The sequence below is a fragment of the Lissotriton helveticus genome, chromosome 3_2 (assembly GCF_964261635.1).
Source record: "Lissotriton helveticus chromosome 3_2, aLisHel1.1, whole genome shotgun sequence".
Taxonomy (NCBI): Eukaryota; Metazoa; Chordata; class Amphibia; order Caudata; family Salamandridae; genus Lissotriton; species Lissotriton helveticus.
Genome location: NC_136062.1, coordinates 112,058,331 through 112,082,891, shown reverse-complemented (window position 1 = coordinate 112,082,891; position 24,561 = coordinate 112,058,331).

Genomic DNA, 24,561 nt, shown 5'->3' with positions numbered 1-24,561 from the left:
CCCTCCCACCTCCCCATATAGGTCGGCCGCTGCGCGGTGAGGAGAGCGACCCTTGACCCTTCCAGGCAGGTCGCTCCGCCTCCGCACAGCACCGCCTGTGTGTCCCTGCCCAAGCCGCCGCTCCTAAGGAAGTTCGAGGCCCTCCTCCACCTACAGGCTACCACCTGCGCCTCATCCCAGGTGGCCAGTGGTAGGCCGCAGGTTTGCTCATCCTCCATTGTATTGCCTGTATTTTCCTTTCATTGCTCCCGTTGTAGTGACTGCATTTTCATTGTTGTGGCTGTGACTGCTGTTGTCTGTCTCCCCCGCTGCCTGTACCTGGTCTGTGCCCGTTCTCTCCCTCTGTTCCCCTCGCTGCCCCCGTGTCTCTCTGCCCGGTTTCCCTTCTGCTCCCCTCGCTACCCCCGCGTCTCTCGGCCCGGTTTTTCCTTCTGCTCCCCTCGCGGTCCCCGTGTCCCTCTGCCCGTTTTTGCCTTCTGTTGCTTAGCTGCCCCTGCATTTCTGTGACCTTTTTGCCCTTTCTTGTGACCTTCGTGCCCTCTGTGCCACTCGTTTCTCCCCGCTTTTTTGTGATCTTTCTGCCCTTTCCTGGGACCTTTCTGCCTCTGTGCCACTCGTTTCCCCCCGTTTTTTGTGACCTTTCTGCCCTTTCTTCGGACTTTTCTGCCTTCTGTGCCACTCGTTTCCTCCCGTTTTGTGTGACCTTTTTGCCCTTCTTGTGACCTTTTTGCCTTCTGTGCCACTTGTTTCCCCCTGTATTCTTGTGACCTTTTTGCCCTTTTGTAACCTTTCTGCCCTCTTAGCCACTCGTTTCCCCCTCAATTGTTGTGCCCTTTTGCCTTCTGTTTCCTTTGTCGCCCCTCACCGCCCACGCCGCTGCGTCCCCTGCGGCTCAGCCCACCTGACTGCCCATTCACTGCCCCCGCCTCCCACCTCCCAGCTGCTCCTCACTCCCACCTCCCCATACGTGCCGGCCGATGCGCGGTCGCGCCGCTGGCATGCGGCATACCCGTCTGCGCCTGGACCACGCCCAGCGGCAGAACCCCTGGCCCCCGCACCCGCCACGATGACCGCCGCCACTACGACGCCAGCACCATGTGCGTTCTCAACCCCGGACGGACCCACAACTGCTTCAAGGCCACCCCGAAACGCACACACGGTCCTTTCACCTGCCGGAACTGCAGCTACACTAGCCACAGAGCCGACGAACCACCCACCAAGAAAGACCTCAACCACCTCCGATGGATACTACTGAACACCCGCTCCACACGCAAACACGCCGTCGAGCTCTGTGACCTGCTTAACACAACCTCCCCGGATGTCGCCTTCCTGACAGAGACCTGGTTGAACAACTCCTCCGCACCCGACATCGCCATAGCCATCCCAGGCGGCTACAAGATCACCCACAGAGACCGCACCAATGGAGTCGGAGGAGGAATCGCCATCGTCCACAAGAACAGCATCAGGGTCTCGACTAGCACCGACGACGCGCTCAGCACCACCGAACACATGCACACTGACCCCAACTCCACCCTCAAAGGCACCCTAGTCTACCAACCCCACGAACCCTGCCCCCAGTTCAGCAACTCCATCGCCGACTTCATCAGGACGCACGCCCTGACCTCCACCAACTACATCCTCCTCGGAGACCTGAACTTTCTCCTTGAGAACAACATTGACAACAACTCCACCACCCTGATCGACAACCTCACCAACCTCGGACTGAGGCAACTCGTCACGACGCCCACCCACTCCGCCGGCCAAACGCTCGATCCCGTCTTCTCCTCAAGCCCGCACGTCTCCATCAGCTACACCACCGAACTCCTCTGGACCGACCACCGCTGCATCCCCTTCACCTTCCAGAAACCCACCACACACTACCGCACCCGACCGATCCCCCGCCGCTGCTGGAGCAAGATCACGAAGACCAACTACATGCAAACCTCGCTCTCCGTCCACCCACCGAACCCTCCAACACCGACGTCGCTGCCCACAACCTCAGACGCTGGATCGATGACTGCGCCAACACCCTCGCCCGCTGAAGAAACCCCCCCACAGAGACACCGGCAAGAGGGCCAGCTGGTTCACCCCAGAACTCCTAGATTCCAAGGAAGCCTGCCGGAAACTAGAGAAGAAATGGCACAGTGAACAAACTCCGGACAGCCACGCAGCACACAAGAAAGCCGTCCGCAACCACCACCACCTCATCAGGGCTGCCAAGAAGACCTCCTTCAAAGACCGCCTCGACAACAACGCACACGACAGCAAGGAGCTCTTCAACATCGTGAAGGAACTCTCCAACCCTAGCACCAACACCAAAGACATCCCGCCGTCGCCCGCCCTGAGCGACTCCCTCGCCACCTTCTTCTACCGCAAGATAGCAGACATCCACGATAGCTTCAACACCCAGACAGCCCCAACAGACAGCAACACAACAAACCCTCCACTCACCATCGACCACGTCCCCTTGATAGCCTGGACCAGCGTGAGCGTCGATGACACCATCAAGACCATGAGCACAATCCACTCCGGCTCTCCTTCAGACCCATTCCCGCACCACATCTTCAAGAAAGCAAGCAGCTCCATCGCACACCACCTACGCAATGTCATCAATCTTTCCCTTGAGACCGCGACCTTCCCAGAGAGCTGGAAACACGCCGAGATCAACGTCCTACTCAAAAAACCCAAGGCAGACCCAAGAGACCTCAAGAACTTCCGACCCATATCTCTGCTCCCCTTCCCGGCCAAGGTCATCGAGAAAATCGTTAACAGACAGCTAACCCGATACCTCGAAGAGAACAGAATCCTGGACCCTTCCCAGTCAGGGTCCTGCAGCAACCACAGCACCGAGACTGCCCTCATCGCCACCACCGACGACATCAGGACCCTGCTAGACAACGGGGAGACTGCAGCACTCATCCTCCTAGACCTCTCCGCCGCCTTCGACACCGTCTGCCACCGCACACTACGAGCACGCCTCCACGCCACAGGGATCCGAGACAAGGCTCTGGAATGGACCACCTCCTTCCTCTCAGGCAGAACCCAGAGCGTCCGCCTCCCCCGTTCCGTTCCGAAGCCTCTGAGATCATCTGCGGCGTACCCCAAGCATCCTCCCTAAGCCCGACACTGTTCAACATTTACATGGCCCCGCTTGCACACTTCGCCCGACAGCAAAACCTCAACATAATCTCCTACGCCAACAACACTCAACTGATCCTCTCCCTCACCAAGGACCCCATCATCGCCAAAGCCAACTTCCATGAAGGAATAAAGGTCGTCGCCGACTGGATGAAGATCAGCCGTCTAAAGCTGAACTCGGACAAGACGGAGGTCCACATCCTCGGCTCCAACCCGTCAGCCTGGGACGACTCCTGGTGGCCAACGGCAATGGGGGCAGCCCCGACCTCCACCGACCACGGACGCGACCTGGGAATCATCCTCGACTCAAAGCTCTCAATGACCAAGCAAGTCAACGCCGTCTCCTCCTCCTGCTTCAACACCCTCCGCATGCTACGCAAGATCTACAGATGGATCCCGACAGATACAAGAAAGACAGTCACCCAGGCCCTCGTCAGCAGCAGACTTGACTATGGAAACACCCTCTACGTGGGAGCCCCGACCAAGCTCATCAATCGACTACAACGCATCCAGAACGCCTTGTCACAACTGATCCTCAATGTACCACGACACGGCCACATCACCCCCACCTGAGAAACCTGCACTGGCTCCCCGTCAACAAGAGGATATCCTTCAAGCTCCTCATCCACGTACACAAGGCACTCCACAAGACTGACCCAGCCTACCTCAACAGACGACTTTCCTTCTACACCCCCAACTGCCAGCTATGCTCCGACGACCTCTCACTCGCCACCATCCCGCGCATCCGAAGAACAACCACCAGCAGGAGATCTTTCTCCCACCTCGCCGCCAAGACATGGAACACCCTCCCACTGAGCCTACGACAGACCCAAGACCTGCTGACCTTCAGGAGGATACTAAATACCTGGCTGTTCAATCAGTAGCGGCCCCCACTCCCCCCCCTCAGGCCTTGAGACCCTCGGGGGTATGTAGTGCGCTTAACAAATGACTGATTGATTGAATGATTGATCCATCCAACTCCTGCCCTTCTCCTTGGTCCCACAGCTTACTACATTTTCTACAACTCTCGCCATGTGCACTCAGCAGGTAGGCTGTGCTTCTTCTGTACTGAAAGTACAGCACATTGATGGAGCTCAGATTTAATCTGGAGTCAGGCATTGCTTTATTTTTGTGCTTCAGACAGACTGCATTTAAAATGATGTACATTTTGGTGCAAGTGAAAACACATGGCACATGAAAACATGATATGAGGCCTAGTCAGTCGGAAATGCTTGTGCTGAATTAACATGTGTTTTTGCAGTGTAAAGAAAACTCGTTATTTCAGTAGCCTTTTTAGCTTTGAAGATAATCATGGAATGTGTTCTCTCTTCCCAGCTCATTTTCTTTGTAATCTACACTCCCTATTCCTATCTTAAGAGACTTCGGCTTTGTTGTATATTTAGACAAATATATTCAGTTCATAACACATCTTTTTCTAATGTGTGTAAATTAACCATGCAACATCATTACATGGGGGCAAACACATTTTGCATGAAAAGAGTATGTATTAACTGTGTGCGCTTTGAAATTTACACTAGTGCATGTATAATGCTATGTTGTACATTGCACATTTTTGCATGTTGTACACAAATAATAAGAAAAGCTGCTTTAAAATAATAGCTTTTGCTAGGTAATCATTTATACAGGGTACTAGTATGGGATGGAAAAACATAATGGGCTTATTTACATAAAATTAATACTCTTTTTATGTTTTTTTTTATGGGCCCACCATTAAATGGCTGCCTAGGAATCCAGCGGTACAAAAGGGGGTGATGATGGACGGAGCATCTGAACCAATCAAACACTCACACCCAGTCAACAGATCTGGGTTTAATCCATCACCGTTCTTTAGCCCACTCAGATGCTCCGTCCATCACCACCCCCTTTTAGTACCACCTAAGAATCCAGCATGGCTGAGAATCGTGCTGAGAAAAGAGACGCATGGGCCAGACTGCCAAGTACCTCAAGTACAGAAGGAGTCAAGGCCAATGTGAACTGTACATTCTTGGTATCCTGCAAATATATCAGTGTTTGTGGAATGTGCCTGTCCTGCGTGCGATGTGACAGGAAGGAGGAAATAGGCTGAAACATTTTTCCTAGTAAATGTTGCTAAAACATATAAATGTAATAATCATTAACGCTTCTTTTGTTAAAACCGGTATGGTTTGGAATTTACAATGAGAACAGAATTGTGAGATCCTCATGTCATATATGCTAACTAATCAGGTACAAACATTACTGAAAACTTGCAACATTATTAGAATAGTCAGCCAAAAATTAGGGTATAAATAATGACCTCTTAGGGGGCGTGGGGACTTCTCTTTAAGCCAGGGGGCCTCTGTCAGGAGGAGGAGAGGCGAGGTAGCAGATGAGGCCAGACATCATATGGGTTAGGTACATGATCATCCCGGGTGCAGCCTGGGTGAAGATTGCGTCCGAGGAAAGACAGAGGGAGGTTGGGTTTCTTGCTCATAGTTATTTTTCAGAGAAGCCCTTGCACGTCATATTTTTGGCAAGACAGATCACATTCCTCTGTGGCCTTGTGAAGGGCGGGCTGTCTCGCTCCTTGTGTAGCTCAGATCATGGCCAGAGATAGCAACAGATGCAGAAGGTTTAGAATTTAGATGCTAAAACTTTGACTAATTAATTAGTTTTGAAAAGATTTATTTGTCTTATGTATTTATTTCTCTTTATGGGAGATGTTTGCCATTTATTAATTATTAATTAGCCTTGCAAGACTCACTCTTTTCTTAGAAGCTCTTTAAGAGTTTCTGACTGACAATTGTGCGTCACATTTTCTTCCTACATGGAATGCCTTGTATGCAGGCTGTAATATGTTCTGTATTAATGCTATTTTTCCTATTTTTTCAATTATGTAACCTGATTGATATTTGACTAATGAATAAAGAGCCAGAGAACCTTAACGTTTTACTAGAGAATAAAACCCTTTAAAAAGATTCACAACTCTCTTTATTGGCTTAAATCTTAATTGCATTTTTTGATTTTTCATGTTAATGTAAAGTCTCCTGAAGGTAATACATGGTGTCAAGGGCCCAACATCTTATACAGCGGTAAAATAGAGGTAAATGTGGTTTTGCATTGAGAAATTACCGTGAAATTGCCGCTTTATCACAGTGCATCAACAAACTCATAACTTAAACATCTGGCTACCAAACAGTTTGGAATGGTTAGGTTGGGAATCCGGGGACACTAATTCAAAGTGTTTTTATCGATTTCAATTATGGGTATGGACATGTTGCATCAAAGAGAAATGCACATCAAAACAGATTCTGTTTGGATGACATAAAAAAAGAAACGCACAGATCTGATGGAAGTGGAGAAAAGAGGACACTAGTGACTTCACCACCAGCTGAAAAAGAGCCACAAGTCAAACAGAGAAAAAGAAACAAACAGATGGAGCCTGAGTGATGGAAAATAACTTGAAATGAAAGCAAATTATTTGCAGCAATAATAAAACACATTGAAGAGTCATCTACAACAAAAGTATTGATGATATGTAGGGCTGTGCTAGTTGACCCTTGGAATAATAAACGTGGGTTTTCAGGATATCTGCAATAGGGTTTTGAGGGGACAGCCGACTGGAGGGAGGAGTGTCCCCCAGAGCACTGGGCGAATGCACACGTTACGCACGTTGGGCTACATCCATAAAAGGATGTAGCCCAAGGTTATATACAAGGCCATTTTGGGGCTGTCCCTCACTATTTTGTGGTAGATGTACCTGGTGGCAGCCCTAGCATTAGGTTGAGAGGAAGTTTTTGAAAAAATGTTCTGGTTAATTAGTTAGCCATAGCAGTAGCTTCAAAAGCCGTAGATTTGGTAGTGATTCAATTGCCGTGTCATTAATTAGTGGCTGAGACTTACCGCAATGGTCAAAGCGAAAGTCTGCAGGCGCTCGAAAAGTTGAAGGATGCAGGCATCTGGAATTACTGGGCGTACTACTGCATTCAAGCCCCAGGTATGTCGTCAGGGCTGCTCGCGAGTGTGCGGAGCGGCCCTCAGGATCAGGAGAGGTCAGGTGGGGAGGTGCCATGGGCATAAGCGGTATGGGGGTTTGTGAGGAGGGAAGTGGATATTTCCTCCCTGGAGGCCGGCGACCTGGGGAGGCTTCAAAAGTGCTAAGGGGCGCGTGGGGAAGCAAAGTCTCAATCACCATGTGTGGATAGGTTTCGAAGGAGAAGGGTAGGAGCCTTTCACAAGCATTCATTTAGGTCTAGTGCAGGCTGGAGACCAAGAAGAAGAGGGGCTGCAAGCTGGCACGTGCAAAGCCTTCTCTGCAGAGTCATGTGGGGGCACAGCAGGTCCAGAGGAGAGGAGGATGGAGCACCCTACAGGGAACACCCTCAAGTGAGGAGGTGAAGAGGGGTTAGGCCAAGGGGAGGATTTGACAGGCCCAGTAACAATTGAGGTGATTCAGCTCGAGGCAGACACAGACTGAGAGGCAGCAGGGCTGGTGAAAAGCCCAGAGTCTCATGGAATAAGTGGGACTGGTTGGATAGGGCACCTGCAGGTGTACAGCCGAAGTGGACTGAGAGGTTCCCATGGAAAGGTCGGACATATCAGGTGGGGGAGGGGGTCGACGGAGAGTGAGAGACTCCATTGGTCCCAGACGTTCCCAGTGGGGCACGGAGGGGACCAGCATGTTATGTTATGTTATGGGTGTCTTTTATAGCGCTCGGCTACCCCGAAGAGTGTCCCGGCGCTTTCTTACCCACAACAAACTGCAAAGGGCAGGCTCAGAGAAGAAAAAGTGCAAGTAGATCCTGGCTAAAAAGCCACGTCTTCAAATCCTTCCGGAAGGTCAACAGATTAGAAGTACTACGAAGTGACAAAGGAAGAGTGTTCCAAAGCTGAGGCGCCAAACGTTTAAAGGAACGCCCCCCAACCCTTGCTTTTTTAATGGCAGGGACAACGGCAAGGCAAAGAGATTCCGATCTCAGAGCTCTAGCCGGTTCATAGAGAGCAAGCCGTTTCTGGATATACTCTGCTCCAACACCATGGAATGCCTTATGCGCCAACGTAAGTGCTTTGAAAGCAATCCGCCAAAGATGGCACGGGCCGCCGAGTTCTGGACTACCTGTAGCCTTTGAAGAAGATATTCAGGCAAACCCAGATATAGGACATTGGAATAGTCCAATCTTGAACCGATGAGGGCCTGGACCGTGATCTTCCTATGCGCCAGCGGGAGGAGAGGAAGGAACTTGCGCAGCATCTTGAGGAGGCCATAACAGGTGCCGGCCAATCCAAGGACCTTTGACTTAAGTGTCAAGCCGTTGTCAATCTTGACCTCCAGGTTCTTGGCAATCAGAGAAGATGACACACTAGCATCAGTGCTAGTGGCTGCCATGTTGGAATGGAGCGTCAATGAGAATCAGGAGAATGAAACCTTGGCACATAGGAAGTGTGCCCAATGGGTTTACTCTTGGGAGGGTTTGGGGGCACAGGGGTTGCAGAGCACAGGGGGTTGTCAAGGATTTGGCTCCTTAAGCCCTGTTGAGGATTTTATGGATACGTCTCAGGTCATAAGGGTCCCAGGGCACTGCATACCAGACTTACATTCTTTTTTACAGTTTACAGGCAGTTCGTCAGTCAGTCGACTCAGGGGAGCATAGTTCAGCTCACACACCCTGAGGTGAAGAGAAGGCATGGCGCAGAACGACCGGACAGACAGCGTCTTGTGTCTTTAACTGGCAAGCGAAGGTCTGGTGACGCTTCGTCAAGGCAAACAGCGGACGGTCGCAGAGCATCATTGAGTGGACAGACACACAGGTCCTGACGGCCTGCATCAACAAAGGTCCTGGGAGAGTTTGGTATGGTCCCTCAGGGAGAGGCTGACGGTGACCCAATAGGGGGACACAAGGTGCACAAGGAGTGGCTGGTTTAAAGCACACTGCGAAGGATGAATGGAAGGATTGCATGGAATTGGACTATGATGAAGACAGTCTTGAGGAGGGTGAGATTGTGGATGGTGATGTGCAATGTGCCACAGAACAGAGATGGTGGATCAAAGGTGTGCGCTGATTAGAAGTGGGGGTCACGCTATTCAGTGTTTTTTTAGTGTTTTCCAGGCCTAGCAAGAGGCACCACCAAGATCCATTAACACCCGGTTGGCAGAAAGGAAGCTTTCACTGGCAAGGCGGCAGGCTTAATGGGCACCAACCTTAACACCAGGTAAGAGTGCAACAGCTGCTAGTTTAGCCCGGGTAATGGTGTCAATGGGGGTGGACGCTGTGTGCAGGGAGGCGCACAAAAAAGCGAGATTGCAGAAGGGCAAATATGTGAGGGACACTGGGGTGAGGACAGAACAAAAGGGGTCTACAGGCCACAGAGGTGGCTACTAAAAAGACAAGCATTGGCATAGCCAATAGGTCTCACCTTTGGGACCTTATAAGTGTTTAGTTATGCAGCACAATATCCTTGGTGCAATAACATCAACTGTTGCACTTATAAGGTCACAAATGCGAGACCTATTGGCTATGCCAATTCTTGAAATCGGGTGCGCTTGTCCTTGCGCATGCTCAGTGCGTCCATGCGTCTGTCCTCTGGACCTGGTGTGAGGGGTCTAGCACTCAGGGAGGGGTTCAACAGCCAGCCAGCCCCTGTTGCCCACGGTCCTGCCGGGCTCCAGAAACACCCCTTGTGTGCCAGCGGCCTTACCTCGCATACAGGGGCGCTTGTACCCAGGTACACAGACTCCACCTGAAGACAGAGTGCACAGGCCTGGCATGGGGGCCTCGACTCAAAGGGGTCTTGTGTGGCAGCTCCCCGAGGAGGGCAGGCCAAGGGAAGGGAGAGAGAGTGTGGAGGGCAGGCTGAGGAGAGAGCAAGAGGGTGGAGGGCTGGCCGAGTAGATGGATGGGCAAGCTGAGCAGGAGGATGGTCAGGCCGAGGATAGAGCAATAGCGTTGGCAGGCCAAGAAGAGAGATGGGTAGGCCGAGGAGAGTGGGCGGGCAGGCTGTGGAGAGTGGTGGGCATGCCGAGGAGAGAGGGTGGGCAGGCCGAGGAGAGAGGTGGAGGGTGGGCAGGCTAAGAAGAGAGATGGGCAGGCCGAGGAGAGAGGGTGGGCAGGCCGTGGAGAGTGGTGGGCAGGCCGAGGAGAGCGGGTAGGCAGGCTGTGGAGAGAGGTGGACAGGCCGAGGAGGGCGAGTGGGCAGGCCGTGGAGAGAGGTTGGCAGGTTGAGGAGAGATCAGGAGATGGGCAGGCCGAGGAAAGAGCAGGGGGGATGGGCAGGCCAAGAAGAGAGGTGGGCAGGCCGTGGAAAGATCAGGAGGGTAGGCAGGCCGTAAAGAGAGGTGGAGGGTGGGCAGGCCAAGAAGAGAGGTGGGCAGGCCAAGAAGAGAGGTGGGCAGGCCGAGGAGAGAGGGTGGGCAGGCCGAGGAGAGAGGTGTAGGGTGGGCAGGCTAAGGAGAGAGGGTGGGCAGGCCAAGGAGAGAGGGTGGGCAGGCCGAGGAGAGAGCAGGAGGGTGGGCATGACGGGGAGAGAGCAGTAGGGTGGACAGGGCATGGAGATAGCAAGAGTGGGCAGGCCGTGGAGAGAGCAGGGTGATGGGCAGCCCGTTGAGAGAGGTGGGTAGGCCGAGGAGAGAGCAGGAGGGTGGGCAGGACGTGGAGAGAGCAGGAGGGTGGGCAGCCCGTTGAGAGAGGTGGGTAGGACGATGAGAGAGCAGAAGGGTGGGGAGGAGGTGGATAGAGCAGGAGGGTGGGCAGCCCGTTGAGAGAGGTGGGTAGGCCGAGGAGAGTGCAGAAGGATGGGCAGGTCAAGAAGAGAAGTGGACAGGCCGTGGAGAGAGGGTGAGCAGGCCGAGGAGAGAGGGTGAGCAGGCCGAGGAGAGAGGGTGATTAGGCTGAGGAGTGAGGTGACCAGGCCGAGGAGAGAGGGTGAGCAGGCCGTGGAGAGAGGTGGAGGGTGAGGGAAGGCTGTGAGGAGATAGCAAGGCAGCAGGCTTAGGAGGGAACAGAAGGCAGGCCAGGCCGAGAAGAGCAGGTAAGGGGCAGGCATGGGACAGGAAATACACAGTCAGAGGAGCTGGGCCGCGCAGGGCCGCCGTGGCCAAAGCACTTGAAACTGCTTGTCCATTTGCTACTGAAAAGGGCAAGTACCGACAAACATGCATTAAAATGAGAAATCACTGGCCCTGGGCACCACAGGACGCTGGAGGGTGAGTGGGGGGAGCGAGGGTCTGCGGTGTCTTTCCCGGATGCTGTCAGTGCCTCGGTTGTCGCCCATAGCTGCCAAGGTTTCAGATTGCTGTGTGTGACATTTTCATAATTTCTGTCTAATTATGAGTGACATTTCAAGGACTATGAGTGACACTTTCTCGTGAGCAAAATCAAGCAATGGAGACCAGGTAAACATATCAGTATCAGAAATTACACCCATTTGAGCAACGAGAAACTCTCAGAAGATTTTGAAACTGCTTTTAACCACCAGAAATGAAAAGGCACTAATAACTGACAAAGAGTCTGTCCAGGCTCTGTCACATGTAAGACCTGACCAAGCAGACTGAGAGGCCCCAGTGAGGATCTTAGCTGCTATTTATAATTAATTTACTCGGTCAGTGTGCTACAGGGTTAGTCAGGCTGTAGTAATATTTTAGACCTCTAGTGCTAATAAATAAATAACAAAAATTAATTTATGGACTGCACTCACTGTGTCAGCTGCGTGGAGGGCTGGCGCTCCAGTGCGTCCTGACAGCACTGAGCTACAGGCTCAGACAGAGCAGTGACGTTGTAAATAAATATAATATACTGGTGGTTCGAAAGCTGGACGTCACCTGACTAGAATAAAAGGAAAAGCAGGATGTGACTGACTCGTACGTATATTTCAATCAAATGAGACAATAGTAAATAACATTTACTGATAATTGAGATCTGGATCACGCTCAGTACTGAGTGCTGCTCAGTGCAGCCTGGGAGAGCAGGGAGCAGAGTAGAGCTGTAACTGGATCTCAGACAGGCAGTGAGTGATGCTCTAAATTAAATACTACCAGGTCTTGTATTAGTTATATTTACCACGAGCCGGTTAGAAACTATGTGTTACAGTGGAGGCTGGAGTAAAAACAGAGTGCCAGGGCTCGGCTGAACCGCCCGGCCCAAGCAGCACAAAACTAAGATAATGTTGTTGCAGCATATTTTAGATACCAGCATTTGTAACGGAGGGCGCTCTGACTAGGCAGTCTCAATCCACGTGGGACGAACTAAGAAGGCTGAGAGGCACTAGTGCACATCTCAGCTGCTGCCTTTTACCCAATATTTAACCAACATTACCGAGGCCCCAGCTGTGGTGAGCACAGCGGAGAGTTAAAGAATCAGGCTGACTACAAAACGAACATTCCCAAGAATACTTTGAATTCCCACACTCCGCAAAGAGTTCTGCAGCAGTGCACACACCAGAGGCAGTTAGTCTGTTCCCATTCTAATGATCACCTGATGCTGCCTCATGCTCTGCCATGACTGTGCGACCCACTCACGTCCGTAAACGCCGGTGTCCATGATGAATGAGGTGCCAATAAAATGATTGCCATGACGCCTGGCGCAGCGGCAAATGAAAGCGCCATAATTGTAGCTTCCCCCGGCCCTGCCGCACATCAGAGAGAGCTGTTAGTTGCATTCACGGGACCTCACCACGTTACGTGAATGCCGTGCCAGACGTGCCGCAGCAGCTGAGCCATTGGTAATGAATGGTCATTCATCCACATGCCCAGACTAGAGAAGCATTGGCCACGCGGCCGTGAAAGTGAAACTGATCAAGATCGCGATTGCGCGGCTACGTCAGTTTCACGGTCTCCAGGAGCTGTTGTAAAAGTGCCTGTAAATGGCCATATGGCGTGCACGCGTGCGTGGCCGCAAGCTGGTGGCCAATCAAAGCTGGTGGTAGCACTTTGAAATGCCACTAACTAAATATCTCGACATACCAGCGCATGCGCTGACTCTAGCGAGACCTAAAAAAGGAGTTGGATTGCTCAGATGGTGGGACATCCACAGGTGAGCAGTTAGGTGAGCAGGGCAAGGCGACGAGTGATGATAGAAAATACAAAGATGAGGAAAAAGGTACGATGGAAGAGACAAAGGGCACAGAAAGTATGAAGTTGAAAATAAAAAAGCTCCACTAGATTGGGGTGACCAAACCATTGTGGTTATAAGGAGGAGGAATACAAACTGGCGAAATGCTTACGTGTGCCTATGACCATAGAGAACTGGACAGCAGCCTTTTTAATTTACGTCAGCGTATAGTTTGAGAAATACCCTTTAGTGAAGTGTGGCTCTTTTTAAATATATGGACATCATAGGTAAAGAGCAAATTTAGTTTGGTGCAATGCGTGGACGCAGTATGACGATGAATTCCGTGCTCGGATGGCCATTGATCCAGAGGCAACATTCTGACATATGGCAGTACACAATAGGTTTGTTGTATTTGGGAAGACAATTTTTACAGCTAACAATTTGTCAACTGTCTACAGGCCTTTTCAGGCCCGCCCATCTCGGGGAGGGGTAGGTGGTGCAGTTAAAAGCCAGGGAGGAACACTGGGGGCCTGCTGGGACTTCAATAAGAGGCTGTGCACTAGAGAATATTGTAAGTTTAAACATGAATGTTCAAAATGCTCGGGAAGCACCCTCTAATGCAATGTTATGGTAACACTGGGGGCATAAAAGGGGGACATGAAAGGGGGGTTCCACCAGCCAGTGGCAGTAGACCGTTGTGGAATCAGGGATGCCCCACCCAACTTCAGGAAACTACAGAGAATGATTGGGTCACAGGGATCTGGGAAAAACAGCTTGTATGCCAGTTAGATTAGATAGGCTGACATTCTGACTGCAGTTCTACCCTCATAGGGAAGGCCCAGCGATTCTGCACGAGGGATTTCAGTGGGGATTTCATTTGGGATCCAGAGTGCGTGGGTGGGCGGGCAATTTCAAGTTAGCCAGGGCACACCAACACGTTGCGCAAGAAACATTTAAGAAAGCAGTGTGGAAGGGTAGGTTGGCTGGTCCTTTTGACGAATGCCTATGGAGAATCTGATTATGTTCCTGATGGGATGGTTCCCAAAAAATAACAGGGTCAGTTCTGGTTAATCCAGCATGTGTCCTGGCTGGAAGAGCAATTGTTGAAATATTTTATTGGTGATGAGCTTGTTTCAGTGTCCTATTCGTCAGTGGAGGTATCGATGGCACTGGTGGAGCAAGCGGGGGTTAGTGCACAAATGGCAATGCACAACATTAAATCGAGTTTCAAATTGCTACCCATGCACCTAGATGATTTTCAGTTACTGGGTATTAAATTTGGAGGGCAATGGTACCCTCTCGATGGGACCTTCTATTTCATGTGCTTAGTTTGAGCAGTTTAGCTCCTTTCTGCAATGGTTATTCACTTGGTGCACTAGGTACCAGTGGGCGACCCATTACTTGAATTATTATTTCTTTGTCACGGACTTCGGATCTGTGGATTGTCAGAGATTGTTGGCAAGTTTTCAGGAGCTCATGGAGGTAGTTGGGGTGCTGCTGGTACCTAAGGAAATGGTAGAACCACGGATAGTGCTTTTATTTTTGGGATTGAGTTGGGCTCTGGGGCCATGGAGGCTCGCTTGCCGGCAGACAAAAAATTGAAGTTCAATTGCTGTTGGACACAATGCTTGCTAAACTTATGGTCATGGTCAGGGATGTGCAGACACTTTTGGATCATCTCAATTTTGTATGTAGAGTGGGACGAGCGGATAGGACTTTCTGCAGGATACTTGGCTTGGCACTCCCAGGCTATCCTTGCCACACCATCATGTGTGTCTGTCTGCAAGGGTGAGAGAGGATTTGCGAATGTGGCGATTCTTTTTGGATTCATTCAAAGGCATCCCCATGGGTACACCGCATGAGTTTGAGTGGGATGTTTAGATCTATTCAGATGCAGCAGGGGGTATAGAGTTTGGCTTGTACTGGCAAGAACAGTGGTGCGCGTAGGAATGGGCAGTCATTTGGAAGCATTGGTTTCTTCGAGTTGTTCCCTTTGATGGTCGCTTTCACTCTGTGGGGAGATTTGTTGAAGCAAAGTAAGGTTCTGTTTCGTGTGGACAATATGGCTGTGGGGCAGGTAGTTAACAGACAGTCAGCAAAGGATGTGCAGGGGCTAAAGCTGCTGCAGCTTTTTGTGCTCGCGTGCTTAAGGCGAAACATGTGACAAGTGTGGACAGTGTCATTGTGGATGCTTTGTCATGTTCACCATGGAAGAAGTTCCATGGACTGTTCATGGAGGTGGACATGTCAAGATACACATGCTGACGGAATTATGGACTGTAGGAGACAGAGGATGTTCCAGCTGGTGGTTGGGTATGTTGTGTAGGATATATGTGCTTGTAGGAGTTCATGGGAGTGGTTAAGAGTTGAGGATGTGGTGCAGTTTATTCTTTAGTTGACGGGGAAAGAGCTTTGATCGCTGGGAAATTGGCGGGTATCACATTCCTGGCAAAGATGTTTTGAGGATATGTGCCTTCCTTTGGAGAATTGGGCAGGAGGATGTTGAAAGGTTGGGCAAGGGAGCAAGTACGTTCTGGGCACAGAAGAAAGCCTCTTACATTGAAGGTCTTTTGCAAGGTTGTGGGTTCTTTGCCAGACATTTGCTCACCTGCACAGGAAACTATTTTGTTCTCCACATCGATGACATAGATTTCTTTTGGAGCATTTAGGGTGTCTGAGTTGTTGGGGGATAAAGGTAGTAGGAGGGCAGTGGTGTAATGAAACTTGAGGGGGCCCTACTTCAAGGTACATGGAGGGTGCCCCCCACACTCCAGACCCATTCAAGTCCACCACCTGTGTCCAGTGCCGGAGGCAGGCCCCTGGAGCGCAGGGCCCCCCGCACTGCGGGGGCTGCAGGTGCTATTGTTATGCCACTGTAGGGGGGTACTGAGGGGAGGTACATTTTCAGCCAACAGGGCATCGGAATTCACCGGCGCAGTTCAAAAACAGATCAGATGTAGAGAGGTCATACTGCCCTACTGCCAGCATACCCATTATAAAGTTTTTGCCCAGGAGCGTTGGGAAAGAAACTTTGGAGGCAAAGATCGGCACCTGGGGGGCAGTTTTCCAGCATGTGCACAGTGATTCGGTTACTGCATTCCAGCTTTTGGCAATTCTAATGAAAGCTCTTGCTAAGCTGGGACTAGTGGCCACAGAGTTTGGCACACACTCTTTCTCGCATCGGGGAGCAATTGAAGCAGGGAAGAGGAGTTGATCCAGGGATTAAATCATGGGGTTGGGCAGATGGTCTTCTGACTGTTTCCAGCATTATGTCAGGACCGGAGAGGAGGTATTGTTAAGCATGTATTTTGCAATATGTTCACTGACTGCTGTTTCTCTTTTCAGGTTTGGTTCGGGGCCTTTGGCTGCGGGCATGGCAGTTTGGATCGTTGGACATTCCTTTGTGAAGTGGGCTGATCAGGAAGCTGGGAAGAGCACCTGGGGCCATAACCTGGGGTTTGATTCAAATACTCTTTTGGTGACCTGGCATACTAAAGGGGGTATGCAATGGAAATAACTCTTGTCCATGTGAAACAAGCTGTTACAGGGGAAGGTTGGTCCTGACATTTTGTTATTACAATTGGGTGAAAATAATATGGTTGTGGAGAAGGGTCTGTCATTACTGTGGGAAATGAAGAAGGACCTGAGGGAGATCAAAGCTCAGTGGTCAGGTTGGTTTTTAGCATGGACTGAGTACATTCCTAAGGTTTCAGTTTTGTAAAGAGGTCTACCTAGGAAATTGTGATGTGCACCTTTTCAATAAAGCCTTCCTTTTTCACACATACTAAAGTGTCTGTGGTCTGTGCTGCGCCACTTTCACCCAATGATGTGTTAAAAAAGTGGTGTAACAAAACTTGAGGGGACACAGGGGGGCTCCCCTCTCCGGCCCACCACCTACCACTTTTGCTGAAGCGGCCCCCTGGAGCTCCGGGACCTCCCACACTGCGGGGGACTTATGTTACGCCACAGTGTAAACAGGATTTACAGATATTGAAAGTCAAGTAATGTAATTCAAATTTCAGGGCTACTTTTTAATGCATTTGATTGTCCAGCTGTAGTAAGAAATAATTGAAAAACCAAACATGCAAAATTACCACATTACTCTTTCCTAAAACCTGCCTGCTGACGACACCCAGGTCTTGTTCCCCCACCACACATTTCCAGCAACAAGTAACCAAATGCCTCACCATTCTGCACCGCGCCACCCTATGTTGAATGCTGCTAAAATAGAGCACCAATGATTTCCCCGGAAGACTTTCTCGATTCTACACAGGAAGAAGGCTCGGGGTTCACTTTGCCACATGTATCTATAAACAGTAACAGTCGCCTGTTACTTGATATCTAACATAACCAGATCTACTTTAAACCCTTGCATCAGTCAACTAAAACCGTGATCACCAACTTAGCCCCCAGCGAGCTGGACTGCAGGGCCTCGCCTCCTTATCTGACTCCCACATTATGCCCTCTTTCTAGAGGAAAATGCCATCAGCTTAAGCCTCCTCAGATCATCAGTCAACCTCCCCTTAAAACAGAAGGCTGCATGGCTCTCAGGTACACAAGAGGACCCAGAAGGTGTTCCTGCCCATTATTTTGAAAACCATTCTTCTGCATAGCCCATGTAATCTCCTTCCACACTGAAAAATGCTGGATTCGCTTTCAAGCCAGCCCTGCCTTACTAATTTAAATCCTGATCCACCACTTATTTATCCTTGTCCCTTGTCTCATACTGGAACACTTGTCCTCTTGACATGAAGACATTTAACTCCTTCCCTACTGTGTAAGTGGCCTACATAAAAGACCTCCTTCTAAGTTAAAATCCTCAACACCTATAAAAGGGACCAACATTGTTGGATCCGAAGACCCAAACTTAATGTATACAGAATGTAATGGACTAATATGAATTGCCATTTTGTTCTGTATTGTTTCACTGGCTTCTCCCTATTCTCTACACATATTTAAGTGCATATGTAGCTTCATTTCCGGCAAAGAAATATTCACGCAAACCACTGTTGTAACGAAACTTGAGGGCCCCCCTGCAAGGTACATGAAGAGAGGCCCCTTCTGGACTCCATCGAGAGCTCTCTGGTGAGAGTACTGTGCTGAGGGGACCCTCTAGAGCTTGTGCCGCTCCCACAAGCAGGAGCTGCATGGGCCTGTGTTACGCCACTGACAAAAGCAATACATACATCTCCAAGTAAAACAAGCATGGCAAAGCCAGCAGGTCTGGCTTATAACAAAGTGCCTGCATGTTTATTTATTTATTTAAAGAGTTTTATATAGCGCTGGATAGACCCGAAGGTATCAGAGCGCTTTACATCAGAATCAACAATGTAACAGAAAAAGATCAACAATTACACTATACATCAAAAAATAGGCAATACAAATAGGAGAGGAGAGAAAGGAGAGAGAAAAGTAGTGGAGTGGTCAGGGGAGATGAGAAAGGGGGCATAAGGGAAGAGACAACAAGGATGACGAAAGGAAGTCTGTCTAAAGACCGACTGGGTAGGTGACAACCAAGGAAGGAATCCACGGCCCATCTCCCCTCTAGCTAAACCAGGTAGCTCCATCGGGCATCAGACAAAATAGTTCAGTCTCAATACATTGAGAGAGGAGAGAAGGAGAGACATAAATAGAGCAAGGATGCGGGAAGAGATGACAGGAGAGACGAAAGGAAGTCTGTCTAAAGACTGGGTAGGTGACGTCCAAGGAGGGAATCCCCGGCCTGTCTCCCCTATAACTAAACCAGGTAGCTCCATCGGGCATCAGACAAAATAGCTAGATCTCAATTGACGAGGGAAAATTCACAGATAAACAGGGTGGAGACCAAGGGCCAGGACAGGAGAGGGCTAAGGTCAGTAGCAGGAAAGTGGAGAAGAGTAGAGCGGAGAGGGGTAGGGGGCAGAGGGAGGAGGGGGATACGGTCAGGAGAGACGCAGGAGGGTTTGTTGCAGCCATCATTTTAGGAAGACACTCATCCATCCATCCATGCACACGGTCATACAGCCTTGTACTCATGCCTCTGTTCATCCAACTTTTGACTCATTCTTGCCTCCACTTATATGTCCATCCTCAGAATCATATACACAAACTCAATATACAATAAAAAGGCACTTTCAGTTATGAGACTAGCCTCTTGGCTTTCCTAATGAATGTTAGTTTAATATCCCATGAGGCTTTGGGTTAACTTGTGACCATTCTTCAAGAAATGCTTGTATGTGTCCCAGCACAAGCTGAGGTACTTAGGTCTTCTGTATTCTGAGAATAGTGTGCATGGATTTGGAAAACTGTAATGCCCTAGGCTATTGCACAACACAGCATCAATTGGTTCTACACGGGCTAGGTTGGTCATCTAGTTGCATTTGCCTTTTCAACAGTGCCAAGAGAACTTTCAGCAGTCCTGTTTCTAGAGAAGAGCCCTATAAATGCTGGGACACGCAGAACTGTGACTATCGTGGGAAATGTGAAGGAATACATTGCAGCATCCTTAGTGCTGTTGACTGAAAACTCAGGCCTTCAGCCCTGTCACACTGTATCTCTCTTGCAGTCTCAACAAAGACCTAAGACTGAATGGACAAGCTGTCTGGTCTACCCTGCGGCTGTAGTTAATCCCTAAAGGTTTGTGGCATGGTAGTGCTGTACATTACTTGCTGATAAGGTGTAGCTTTTTCTTATACCTGCCTTTCTACATACTCTACATATACTGCCACAAAATTACTCTGAGCAAAAGTACCCCTCTTTTCTCTCTCCTGGTTGAAGAAAGTGTGCACTCTGTCTGGAACACTTAATTACATTTTTTGAGGTTACTTTGTCTGTATGTCCTTGGATAGCACTGGAAGGAGTGCACAGGGGTGTACATAAAATACTGAGAGGTGGGGAAGACTGTTGCCTTCGGCAGGGCCGGACTCGAACACAGACCAACCCTGGTAATTCAGTTGGACCAGCCCTGGGGGGGATGGGAGAGGGGTACTAGTAATAAGCTCTGCTGCTGCTTTTGTAACAAGGGGTGATATTGTAAAACTAGCCCCCATTAACAAAAACAACCCACACCACTCAAAAACTGCCCCCCACCCTCCCAGCCCACAGAGAAAACGCCTGGTGCCCGATACCACTAGTATGGCCCTGGCCTTTGGGGCTGTGAAGATGAAATGCCCAGGCTGCTACTCCCTTCACAGACTGTTCATACTCCCTCCATTCACCTCCCTCAGGCATGGGCAGTGCTCAATCCCTGCACTTAAGGGCTTCACCCAGACAGCAACTGCAACACCATATGCAACAGAGAACGTTGAACACACAGGGTGCACAATGCAGGTATCTCATAAGTAGCCATATGGAAATAAATGACTTGGTAACTTACTGGTAATCTCCATTACTCCAAATCATTGTCTTCCTCGCCATAGTCCTTACCCCTTGAGCACCTTGTGTATTGTGCACAGCAGTCACCAGTAAAAATAAAAGAACGATTACTATAATGCCCACACCAATATGGCCCCCACAGGAAGTTCTGCTAATCTGGGGAAATATAAATTGAGCCACAGCAGAGCACTTCAGTTGTACAGTAGTGAAACTCCTTCTACACTTCTCCCCCAGCCCACCCCTGAACCTGAGAGAGATGAAAGAGAAAGGCCCATCATTTAGTAAGCCAACGCAATCACAGTTTTAATCCACCTGCTAAGTGTGGAAACAGTAGGCTTATGTCCCTTGGACCACATTCCGTAAGTGAGAAATAATAAATCCACTTTCAATGAGGCAGCTCTTTGTAAATACATTGTAAGTGCTCTACCAGATGGATGGAATGCAAAGCAATTTTTTTCTCTGAGAATGAGTAAGGAAGAAAAAGGGGAGAACCAAGTCCTGAAATAAATGAAAAGAGGAAGAAACCTCAGGGAGAAAGGAAGGGTATAGGTCTCAGTACAGCCTTATCAGGAAAGAAACATAAACAAGCATTTGCAATGTGTTAGATTTGGGGGTCTCTAGTTGGCACTGGTAGGTACCTGTGACAAATAGGGACCCTCTCCTCTAGTCAGGACAAGGGGATTACCCTCCTAAAATAACCCCTACTGACCCTCTAGGCTGCGTGGCTCGTGCAGTCAAGGCTTATTTCAGAGGCGTTGTAAGTTAAGCAGTTGTGACCACATACAGTAACCCAGTGACAACACTACAAATGGACACCACACAGGTTTTATATAAAAAATAAGTAGACTTTATATAGAGTTACCACAAGACCATACACGACAAAAGTACACACTATGATTACTTTAAGATGGTAGATTTAAGCTTAGTTCAGTTCAGTTCTTAGATGCGACACTCTGCGTCAATGTACCTTAAGTTGCGTTGCGCTTCCACGACAAGCAATGTCGCAGCGATGGGAAATGCGGCAAAGTCAGGTGCAAAGAAATAAAGACGTGCAGATCTTCCAGATGTGGCACGCTTCTCGGGGATGCGAGAAACTCTCGGTTCGATGCGTGGACTGCAGCGGCGACACCCTTACGATGCGACGGCAACAACTCCAGCACCGACGCTCTTCTCCACGATGCGTGAAGCTTCCGCTCGATGTGACAACTACAGCGGCGACATCCAAGGTGCGACGGCAGCAGCTCTGACGGTGGTGCGCTTCTCGGGTATGCGAGGTGCTCTTGGTCGATGCGGTGCAATGCGACAGTCTCAGCGGCGACACCATCCTTCTTCGGAGTTACGACGGCAGGCACAGCGATGGCGACACGCTCCGACCTCGTTGCGAGATTCTTCTCCTGATGCGGTGCAGTGCGACAACTACAGCGGCGACACCCTCCTTCTTCGGAGTTGCGACGGCAGCAGCAGCGACGGCGACACGGTTCCTCTTCATTGCGGCACGCTTCTCTCCGATGCGGTGCAGTGCGACAGTTCCAGCTGCGACACCCTCCTTCGGAGTTGCGACGGCAGGCACAGCGATGGCGACACGCTTCTTCTCGTTGAGTCACGCTTCCAGCTCCTTGCGACACGCAGTTGCTCAGAAGGCCCAAAACAGCAGCAGGCACTTCCAAAAGAACTCTGAGATGAGGCGGGTGAAGTCTGTTGTCCCTGAGACTTCAGCAGGAGGCAAGCTCTTTTTCCAAGCCCTTGGAGATCCTTCACAAGTTGAAAGCAAAGTACACAAAGTTCCTTTCTCCTTCCTTTGGCAGTAAGGCTACCACTGCAGGCCAATCCCCCAAGCAGCGCTTCAGCTGGGGAATAGTCTCTCCTCAGTTTCTTCAGTTTCCTCTCCTCAGTAAAGGTTTCTTCTTGTAGTCCAAAAGTGATCTAATTTCTTGGGAGCAGGGTCCCAATATTTATACCCCAAAATCCTCTGTTCTCTGAGGGGAGAGGGGCTTGTGCCTAGTCCAAACCAGTTCCTGAGCATTTTGTTTACCAGACCTCTCCTTTCCTTTCACAGTGCAGGGTAGAGACATCAGACACCCCACAGGAGGTGGAGCCAGCATTGTGGAAGGCAAGTACAGTCCTGGAGCACTTTGTTGACAGGACTCCTTCTCTTCTTTCAGTGTGCAAGGCAGAGACATCAGCCACTCCCCAGGGGGTGGAGCCATCATTGTGGAAGGCAGGCACAGCCCTATTCAGAGTTCAGGTGCATTCCTCCCTCCCATCTAGATGCAGATCTCTCTATTCACCACTGGGTGACTCAGCCTGTCTCCTGGAATTCCCCAGCCCTGTCACTCACAGAAAGCCACATATAGGAATACACATCCTAGCAGAGGCAGGTTTGTATGGTTAGACGAGCAAAGACATACTTTCTAAAAGTGGTATTTGCAAACACAGAATATTAAAATAAAGTTCTCTAAAAGGTATATTTTATTATTCTAAGTTCAGGCATACTAAACTCGAATTTCTACCATGTTCTCTGAGCCTGTTAGGATTATAACATGTAATAACTCTAACAGCCCATTCCGGCCTATGGAGAACAGGTAGCCTTGCAATAGTGGAAAACGAAATTGGCTGTAATTCACTATTAGGACATGCCACACACATCAGGGCTTGTCCTACCTTATACTTACAATGCACACTTCCATGGGGCCTACCATAGGGGTGACTAATATGAAGAAAAGGGAAGGTATAGGGACTGGCAAGTGGGTGCACTTGCCCAGTCAGCATGACAGTACCAGACTACACGCAGGCTCTGCAATGGCTGACCTTAGACACATTTTACAATGCTGCTTCTGTGGGTAGCACAACCAGTGCTGCAGGCCTACCAGCAGTATTTGGATTACACGCCCTGGCACAGTCAGTGCACTAGGCTAGGGTTTGACAAGTAAACCAAAGTAGCCAAACATGGAATCACTAATCCATACATCAATTTACAATAGGGAGCACTTGCACTGTGGCACTGGATAGCAGTGGCACAGTGCCCAAAGCATTTAACATAGCGAAAACACATGAGGCAACAGCAAAAATAAATGGAAGGGAGACCCACGCCAATGGTGCCAGGTCTAACACAATGCAATAGGTCTCACATTAGGAAAGCTTGAGGTATTGGTATTGTAAATGACAAATATTTTATTTGTGTTGGTTTTGAAAATAGCAAAATTAATAGCTTTGTCATTTACAATGCCAATAGTTTTAACTTTCGCAAATGTGACACATATAGCATTTGAATGCAATATGTGTTGTATTTACGTGACTTAGATGTATTGATATTACAAATAACATTGTCTTTTAATTTTTTTAAATAATTAATACATAAATAAAAGTTATTGTGATTTACAATGGCAACAGCTTAAACTTTTGTAAATAATTTTTGTGAAGATTATGTTCAGTGTATTTTATTATGACGAAAATCCAAGAACAGAAGTGAAATATTAACATTTTTTTGTGACATTTGTAATAAAGCTTGAAACATTGAGAGAACATATAAGTCTAGCCCTATCACACCAACATCTATAATTACATCCAGTTAGGTTAATATCATATTACAAATTAGGCACAGTATTTACAACAAGAATATTTTTAATTATAATATCTTTCTCCAGGTCCAGCCAACACGTATATCGTCGTATGGGGTCAAAACCCACGACTTCCTCAGGGCTGGGAAATAAAACAAACAAAAAAACATCATGTAGTCCCGCAATACATCAGGTATTATGACAAGTTAGATGCATTAAATCACATCCATGCATAGGTGACATTCTCTGCTGAAGTGAATCTCATATTCAAATCCCACCACCAATGAAGGTAGTGTACATGGATATAAAGGGTGAGCAAGAGACGGGGATAGAATTCCCTTAAAGAGTAAAATTATTGTTAGCACAGGTTGAGGTCAGAGCCACATATCAAAAATTCCCACAGAGAAGTTATCGTAGTGCAGATATGGCTCACAACCATACCAAGTCACAGCATCCAACATCAACCAGTATGACAAATCAGTGCGCAAAAC